Source organism: Catharus ustulatus, chromosome 9 (genome assembly GCF_009819885.2).
Source record: "Catharus ustulatus isolate bCatUst1 chromosome 9, bCatUst1.pri.v2, whole genome shotgun sequence".
NCBI lineage: Eukaryota > Metazoa > Chordata > Aves > Passeriformes > Turdidae > Catharus > Catharus ustulatus.
The window spans coordinates 6,381,791-6,391,610 of record NC_046229.1 but is presented as its reverse complement, the minus strand read 5'-3'; positions in this window follow the sequence as shown (position 1 = coordinate 6,391,610).

Genomic DNA, 9,820 nt, shown 5'->3' with positions numbered 1-9,820 from the left:
GACAGGGGTTTAAACCTCCCTTTATTGGCATTATAAGGAGAAAAAAGCCAAATACCCAAGTTATCCTGACAGTCACATCCACTGTTTTAGATAAATTCTGGGGATATTTCACCTGAGTTTCTGCTGTGATTTTAGTCAGAAATTTCAGTGGCAAGCCAGACACAATTTCTCTGTGCTGGATGGTACTCCATTTATCCTTTCAAACACAATTGCATCTCATTGAAGAAATTACTGATCTTAGTCACAGTTTTCAGAAGACTGGACACCTCTTTGGTTAAGCAATAAATTTTATGCCACCTTTGATTATTGAATCAACCAAATATATTCTATGAACACATAAATCTATACTCATCTACTCACAGAGCCAGTTAGCATTTAACAAGCTTATTTCTGACTCATTCACAGAAAGAGCCAAGTAAGCAGAGAAATCAGGTATTTTCTGTGACAATTAACACATCTTGCAGTAAAACATCACTGACAAAGCACAAAGGAGTTTACAAACCTTTTGACAGCTGAGATACTGAAAGCACCAAATTTGGGGATTAATTCTTAACCATATTAAAGCCTCATAGCAGAGACATACACAGAGCAGAAGGAATCACTGAGCTGTACCAAACATCCCCTCAAAGCTGGCCTGTGATCTGATGCTACACAGTTAATTCCTCTGCCTGGGCAGCTCACAAACACAGTGATGCCCACCATATAGGATAAGAAACAACAAAACATCTTTTATGCAACTCTGCAGCACCCTGGCATAGACAACAGTGGAGGCTTTTCTAGTGACAGTGGCTGCCTTTTCCAGCTGTCTCTGCACAGCAGCTGAAGGCAGCTCCAAGTACTTTTCCATCCTTAGCCTAGGAAACTTGACCCAAGCCATCAATCCACCTACCTTGTTGGAACCCAGGACATCCCTCTGGATGCCCTGGATGGCTTGAGACCCTGGCAGGGGGCTCAGAAGCCTTGGCACAGAGCCCAAGACCCCTGTGCCTTTGATTTTAGCCCCTGGGAAAAATTACCACCTTTGCAGAAGAGTTACAAGCCACAGAAAATAAGTAAAGTATAAGTTAGTTTATCAAAAGGTGAAAAAGTAGAATTTTAAGATTTTTTAGAATAGGGGTCTAGGGTCAAGATGGAGGAATCCGGGTGTGTTCTGTCCTTCTTTCTCCTTCTTCCTAGCATCCATCTTCTGGGTGATGTTGGCACTTTTAGATTGGTTTAGAGTTGAACCAGACTGTACAATATAAGTGATAGGTATTGGAAGATAATTGTTTATAGTATGAAAAGATAATACTGCCCTGAAGGCGGGCAGTGTGCCTGGGACTAACTTGCTGAGTGGACCTCAGCTGGTCAGGGAAAGAACTTCCTAGATTAGATAAAATAAACAACCTCTGGAAACCACAGAAGATGACTCCTGGCCCTTTCTCTGGTGCTCATGGTGGGACACAGAGACTCTCAACATGCCTAGGTGGTTGTCTGGAGCTCCTGAGACACCACTGACCATACTACCTAAGAGCTAAGATGGGCTGTTCTATCTCAAACACTGCACAATACCTGCTCAACAAGATCTGCTAAACTTACTCCTGCAAACAAGAATGATTGAAGGATCATTGTGTTTTGAGAGAGCAGAGTGTATTCTCCAAGGTAAGCACAGATGTGGAAGTTTTCCACCAAGTCAGAGACAGATTCTTCCCCAAGTACTAATTGATAGAACAGTGACAGTAAAAAGAAGTAATGGTATTCTAGAACAAGAGAAAAGACTGAAGCACGATTTTGTGGAGAACAAACTTGGTAATGCCTGATCTGGAACTGCAGTTCTGTGGAACACTTCCCCATCAGACAGAAATTACAGATATTTCAGCTTCAGGGAGCTGTGGTCTTAGCATCCTTAAGTGAAAGATGCAGTAAGAAATCTGTTATTGTATTACATAAAACAGTCCTCTGAGTTTTTTTGTCCCCCTTGCCCTAAGGGCATTACTGTTTCATCATAATTAGTGCTTTCATCTGAATTACAGGATGAACCATTATATTTTTCTCTATTAAGCAAGAAAATCTGACAATGATAAATAAAACAGCTAGCAAGGAAAATATCCATAACCCACGGATTGTTTATTCATCCTTTGGAAAAGGGCACAATAGTCAAACTTGTAAGTAAAGAGCTCACTGAATTCCCTGTTTCAATTATAAATCAGCTTCTCTAACCCTTAGAGTCACATCACTCATTCTGAATTGTCATTACTTCTATATTCAAAATACTTTTTATTTTAATACTGGTATTTTCCTGTCCTCTGGAGAGACCACTAACCACTAGAAATCTGTAGGGAAATGTTTTTCTGGCATACAGCATTTTAGATTTGAAATCTCCTCTTCCAAATCCAAGCACTTGAAGTTTTCAAGCAAAAGTAACCCCTAAACTGTCAGTTTGGTTAAGGTGAAACAGTTAGCTGGATACAACTGATGAGAAACATTTCAAAACTGATATTCATGTTTTCAAACTTCATAAAGAAAATATTAAAAATTATAAGAATTTCAAACCAATAGATAGAATAGAATCTAAATGCCAATATAAAAGGCGTTGATTATTTTAAAACTTAGAAAATTTATTTTGTGAATTTTGTCAAAACATATTTTTCTACAAGTTTCACCTAAGGGAACAGTTTGGCTAAAAAAATTTGACAATTCTTCTTTTGGAAAAGTCTTGCTAGCTTCAGAGGCTGCTAATCTATTCTGCCTTCAGCTATGCTGAAGTCAACAGGAATGTATCATCGAGTAAAAATTGCAATATCAAGTCTCTGATGATATGAATCACTTGGTTTTATTGAATACTGGGAATTGCAAGACACTATTTCTTGTTGTTAACTGCATGATCAATAAATGTGTTTGTCAAGGCATTGAGAAACTGGGAACAAAGAGTTCATTGAAACAGTTTCAGAAAACCAAAATATTTCAAAGAATCCACTTAAAAATAATATCCTGTGAATAATTAATGCAGTTAACATGTAATCAGCATAATTTTAATAACTTAAATAAAAGAAAGGGTGTAAACAATATTTCTTTTTATGATTTAAGAAGGTAAGAGAACATCAATAGACAGCCAGCTAATAAGGGATAAACTTTTCCCAAGTTTTAGGTGGGAAGTTGTATGCAATGAAAAAGTTTCACTGTATGTACAGATGAAAAGTTAAGGGTAAGTTATTTCAATGCCAGACAAAGATTTTAGACCAGAGGCACAGTTTTGCTGTCAAGCTCTGATAAAAAGCTGAATGACTGCAGCTATGGCAAGTGGATGTATAATCCTCTGTCTACTGGGGAATTTTTCTGCCCTGTGAATATTTAATCTGGTCTGATAGGTCCCTGTCAATTTTACCTTTTACCAATTTAAAGTTCATTGCTTTTCTAGCCTTTCACCTCTGATCACTTGATGTCTCTTTCTGACATAAAGGTTGATTGCCCACTCCACAAAGCACCTATTGAAAAGTATTCTTTAGTAGGTCAAAACACAATAGACAAAAGGAGGAAAAGGGGTCCAATGGAAGGTATGTAAGGATTTGAAGCAATTTTATTTTCTCCCGGGGGTTTAGTCCATGATCAGAGATTCTTTTCTCACTTCCTTTATTACCAGCAGGACAAGAAAGAATAAAGGAGATATTTAGAATGTTTATGTTGGTAATGTGTTGAAAGAGGAGCCCTGGATGGAAGAGGATCATTCCAGTTTGGTGCCAGGACTGGGAGTTTAGCTGATTAGATCTTTGAACTATGAACTCTGCTTACTTGCTGGAGTCATTCTGACTCAGGTCTCAAAGAAAGCTCTGGCCATACTTTTGTGCTGTAAAACTCAAGATGAGCCTTAGACTCCTGTGCTTCTGCTAGAAAAACCACTCCACTGCCTAGGATCAAGGGCAACTGAATCTCTGAAAACCTCTCTGAGGCAAATCTCTCATGAGTCTATCCCAAGATGTTCCTTATGCTCTGTACCAGGTACAGAAGCTCAGTAACTGCTACCAATGACCAGATCAATGAACAAAAATTACCTGAGTCTCCTGTGCATCTCAATCTTACAGCAAGTACTTGTCAATTTTCTATGCTGCAAAACATCATTTCTAAGCACTTCAATATTTATTGAAAACCCTGCTGAAGAATCCTTGTCCAAAATACTGTGTATTAGTCTGAGACATGCCTGGTCCTTCCATGGAAGCAGTACTCTGAACCTCTTATTGGAGACAGCTCTTTGTCAAGGACACACCCAATTATTTTCTTCCTTCCAAGAGCATTTTGTACACATTAAAGCACTGCATGTGAAAAAACTGCTGCAGATTTCTGCATCATGCAGTGTCAGACTGGGTGCTTTCAGTGTTGGACTTGGCTTCCTGCAAAGGAAATGTCTCCTTTCTGATACAAAGCATATGAATTAATCAGGATGTCATCTTATTTTCCTCTCATTTAGTAGAGTTGTTAATACCAGGCAAAATATTTGTTAGTTAATTAACAAGTGAATCAAATCACATCCTACATGAAGGCTGGTCTTAAAAAATACAATATAATATGAAGAGAGATTCTAAATAGACAAATGAATAATGTTTTATACCTTCAATAGCTACAGAGATGTGTTGGAAGGACCAAGTGCTTAGCATCTATAAATATTTGGCTTTTTGTGTATTAAATCTCTAATCTTGTGGCTCTCAGTTGGTTTGAATGTCAGAAATGCAGGAAATCAGCTGTTCTCAGGAATCAAACTCATCTTGAGCCACAGTAGTTGGGGAATAACGAAGTAAAAAACACTCAAAAAAATGTCAGTTGTGCCTCTATCACATCACTATCAATGCTACTTGATTAGTGATCTTAGTTCATGCACTAGCTAGCTTCCAAAGTAAGTTAAACCCCTCTCAATCCATATACCAACTCTGATAATTACAATTGCACTGGTCCCTTTCCTGTTGGGAAGAGCAGGATGACGTCTCTGGGACTCGATGGTGACTCACCAAAGAGTGACCTCATGGCAGGGGACTGATTTTGTTACCACTATTCTAAATACATTTCAGCCCTTGATTTATGAGCTGAATGGATTATTTTCTAAAATGAACAGACAGTGAAGCATCCTTTTTTTCAAGAGAAGTAATGAATGCTCAGCACTCTCCTGACTGTCAGGCCAGGTTTGTTTTTGTGTAGGCTTGCAGCAGTGAGCCAGCACACTTGTTATTTCTCTTCCTTTTGTATTCCCATGTGGAAGATGACTACTTTTAAAGTTATTATAACAACTGGTGCAAGACTTAAACATGAGCAGTGAGATGACACCCCACTATTTCAAAAGAAAGGCCACAGAAGTTTTTACACCTAAAGGCAGATATTTCCATATTGCTGATAACACCAAACCAGAGAATATCTCAATTTGGAAGGGACCCATAAACTCATTGAGTGCAGCTCCTCACAGAATCATCTCATTCACATTCTGCTAAAAACATGGGCAATCTCCAGATAGAAAGGCTCTTTTTGTAGAATAGTTAGGCTTTCAAAATTTCTACACTCAAGAGATAATGTGGAAAGCTTTAAAGGTTAGGTGGCTGACTACTTATGTTTGGCCTTGTATAGGATGCTGACTTTATCTGTTTATATAATCACAATTCTTACATTTTTAAAAACAAGACCTGAGACTTTCTGAGAACAAATTGCAGTAATATAAAAACATCACAGATTTCCTATAGGCATTTTTCTGAAACAGAAAAGAGATTAGAATTTAGAGTGGGAGCTTCTAATGTAAAAATGTCTAGTGTGATAAAAATTCTGAATTTTAGACCTATAATGAGATAAATATACAAATTTCCATTGGAATAGGCAGTGCAGTGCTCGTGTCTCAGCCTGAACATTTTGAATGTAAAATTTAAAATGCAGTTCATTTATAAAATAGCAACCAGTGACGCAAAAAACCCCCAACAAAACATTGAAATTCCATCTTCTTTTATTCTTATCTTTCTTTACATTGATGCAAATGCTGATTTAAAGTCCAACAATAAAGAGAAGCATGTGAATTCACAGTCACACCTGTGTACTCACAGCTAATAGTGACTGCACTGGCTCTGAAGCAAAAAGACTTCATGCCATATTTATGTTTACAAGGCTGCACATGTGCAAGATGGAAGCATTCCCCAATCACTGAACCTGCTGATTGGAAAAAACATCTGTGTTGCTTCAGAAAACTTCCTAATATGAAGTGAATCAACATGGACTGCTAGTAAACATCCATGATCAAAACTGATGTGGTGACACCAACCTTTTTTGCAGCTTTTTTTCCACTGGCTGTGGAAAACTCAACTCAATTAGCTACACACACTCTGCTCACAGGCTCAAGTTTTTCATGAACTCATGCAGAACTTCCAGCCCAAGGAAAGTTCTTGCAGCTTTTTCTCCACCTGAGAATTCCTTGGTTTTTATAATTCACACTGTGTTATACACCAGCCAGGCTTCAGCTGCCATGCCTTCACAAATTTACACTATTTGGACAGTTATTCTGTGAACAGTTAAGACTTGACTCTTACTCCACCAGGATGGAGTTTTAATTATCCCAATGGAAAAACAATTTTTCAGTGGACCTTTAAATTCAGCCCTACTTACAGAAAAACAACACAACCCTCCCCCCTCCACCAACCTAAATAATTGTCCTTCTTTAAATTTTAGAACACAGCTTTTTGAATTAAAAATAATAAATTATTTATTCTAAATTAAATACACACTGAATGTAACGAGGTTCAAAACAAAATATGAATATTTTTAGTGGGATGAAAATGAAGAATATTTGTTACTGATGGAGGAACTATAGCAATAATAAGAAATGATAAATTAGAACATTTTTAGTCCAATATGGTAATAACTATATTCTGTTCCTGAAATTGATAGAAACCTCAGAGCATTGTGAAAAAAAAGACTTGATATTGATCTCATGGATGAAGCCACTAAGCATGTGGGTAATACCATTTTCCAAAAAGCATGTAACAAGTGAAAGAAAAGGACAGAACAAAGCTTAATCTTCTGCTTCCAAGTTTGTAGAGATGTCTCTATCACCTTTAGTAAATCCAACCAGAGAAAGCAGGCTGTCATGTGAAAGTTGACTATTTTGGCATCAGTTAAAGCAACAGAAATAGCCAGCAACAGATAAATTAAGGAATTAGTACATTCCTTTCCAGCCTTACTGTAAATTAAGGTGGTTTAGCTTGATTCTGCTTTGACTGCTTTTCTGGAGATGTCCATCATGCCCATGACAATGAGCTGCACTGATGCTTTCCACTTCAGCAGCAACAGAGAAACAATTCCTGTCAAAAGTCCTGGTGCAAATTCTAGATATGGAAGAATGATGAGAAGATGGTTAGGATGAACAGATACAGTACATATAATAGCTTCATCCAATTTCTAAGAGAACATCTGATTACTGAGACTAACACAGATGAAATGAATCCCTCATCTGAGATGTAGCTGGTAATCATTTCAGCAAAGCAGACTGAGGAGGTGGAGCTTCAGGTCTAGTCTGTCACTCAGAGCACTTCCATTAATTACAGACTGTGTGGTAATCAGGTGCTCTGATAGTGAGGGATACATAAGATTAAGAGATAACAGTTGCATTTTAATAAGTAGTATAATGTAGTTAAGCTGAAAGACCTGTAGTGTCTTGAAGACATAAAAACCATTAAACCTCTAGTTATTACCAGCAGTCAATATTCCTTTAATGCTCACAACAATCTTATCAGAGGATAAGCTATGTCAGATGTTCATAACAAGAATATACTTTTTATTTTTCCTTTGGATCATCTGTTTCTGTTGGACAACTGCTGCTTGTATCCACTGCTAAAGAGAAAAGGGATTTGAAACTGAGTAAGGCTTTCTAATTCCAGCCAAAGACACGAGAGCTATGGAAAAGGGTTCTCTTTACAGCATCCCCAAACCTAGTAGTGTTCAGAGATGGAAAACAAACTCACCTTCAGCACCAGAAATGAGGAACAAGACTGAGCTTTTGAAGCTAGAAAATAAAACTGGATATCTGTCAAGAAAACAATTGCTAAGAAAGGCATGTCATTGCTTGTAAGCAAAGTACTAATGACATCAGGAGTGAAACACCCTCACATCACAGAACACTGGAAAAATGAATCAGTATCTGTGAGGTGATCATAAATATTACCAAAAAAATATGGTTTAAATAATCCTGTATTCCCACTAGGTATGGTTAACATTCAAAAATAACCTTTTCACCATGCATTAGAGAAGAGTAAGACAATAAAGTCATTAAAATCTCATTGTGAAATGAGCTGAAATCTCTCCAAAAATTGTGTGGTTATTAGCTCTAAATCTGGCATTTCTAAATTCTGAGTAACCAAATATTCTTTGAATGTAATTTAGTACATGTAATTTCTTCTGTTTGAAAACAAATTGAGGAAACAAGAGCAGAATTTCATATTGGCAATGACATGAGTCATGTGAAATATTTCAAACCACCATACAGAGTTTTGCCACGTGAATTAATGAAATAAGGAATTCACTGTTTGTCATCAGATGTGTGAAAGGGAACTAAATGAAGCAGACATTTTTCCAGAGGATTTAAATGTGTTTGCTGATAAAAAAGGAAACAAGCAGACAACTGATGTTCTGTTCCAAGCTTCACAGGCAGAGCACAGAGTTCCTGTTACTCCAAGGGGTGGTCCTCTCTGCCTTGTCCTTTCAATTTGCCTTTTTCCTACTCCTGTCACTTCACCCTACCCCTGTTCCCTTTAAGAGCCAAACTCAGCCTTCAATCCTTACATTTGTCACACCATTGCCAGTTTCTTACCTCAAAATTGATCAGAGTCCAACTCTTTGGCAGTAACACCTTCTTTCACACAGGACAGAAAACTTCAGTCCCAACAAAAGCTTTTTAAAATAAGAAGCAATTGTAAATAGGCTCCTCTAGAACGTTTCTCTCCTGCTGCAGAATTTTAACAATAAATGATGCTACATAAAATATAGACAGTTGTGTGGGAGGGTTAAATAGGAAGAATTATTGCTGCTATTGGTATCTGCATCTCTTTGATTTATAAATTAGAATGAAAGTTCTCTGTGATGGCTAAGTGACAGAAAAGATACTGAGCCAAGGCACACAAAAATATGCCGAAAAAGTATATAATTTTATAACAAAAACCACTTTTAGTATTTTAAAAATATGCTAAGTAGGACTAAACCTAAATTATTGGCCTAATAGTTTGAGCAAAATGAAGAAAATTAAAAGCTTCATTTTGAGTTTACCATAAAAACAGTGGGAAGATATTTTATTGTATTATTTATTCACTGATATTTAGAAGTCAGCAGTTCAAACCTGTTTACTTAGATATTTCTCTTTAACCTTCAGTTTTAGACAAAGCAAATTCAAAGAGAAAGAAAAGAAAGTGACAATTCATACAAGCCTATGAAACTATAATTTTCTGGTGTAGAATAAATGCTGAAAAGACCAAGAAAGTTACATGTTTTATAAGTGCTATCTCTGATGGGATCTTGCTGAAACAGTCTGAAATAACAGGCCCATCATTTCTAACTGTCTTATAATTAAGTAACTGTTTCAGAATTATCCCCAAAATCATCCCCTACGTACAGAAACTACATACTTGCTAGAGCCCTTTAAAATTTCCATCCTTCTATTCAAGCAGAAAATGCATTGCAATATATATTTTTGTCTCTAAAATTATAAATAATTATATTTTAGAAGCAGGAAAAATGAAAGCAAAGTTAAATGATTGAGCAGTGTCAGATTGAGGTTTTTTTTTGTGAGTAAGGAACTTGCCAGTGCTTTTTACTCAGACAAGTAAGAACTATT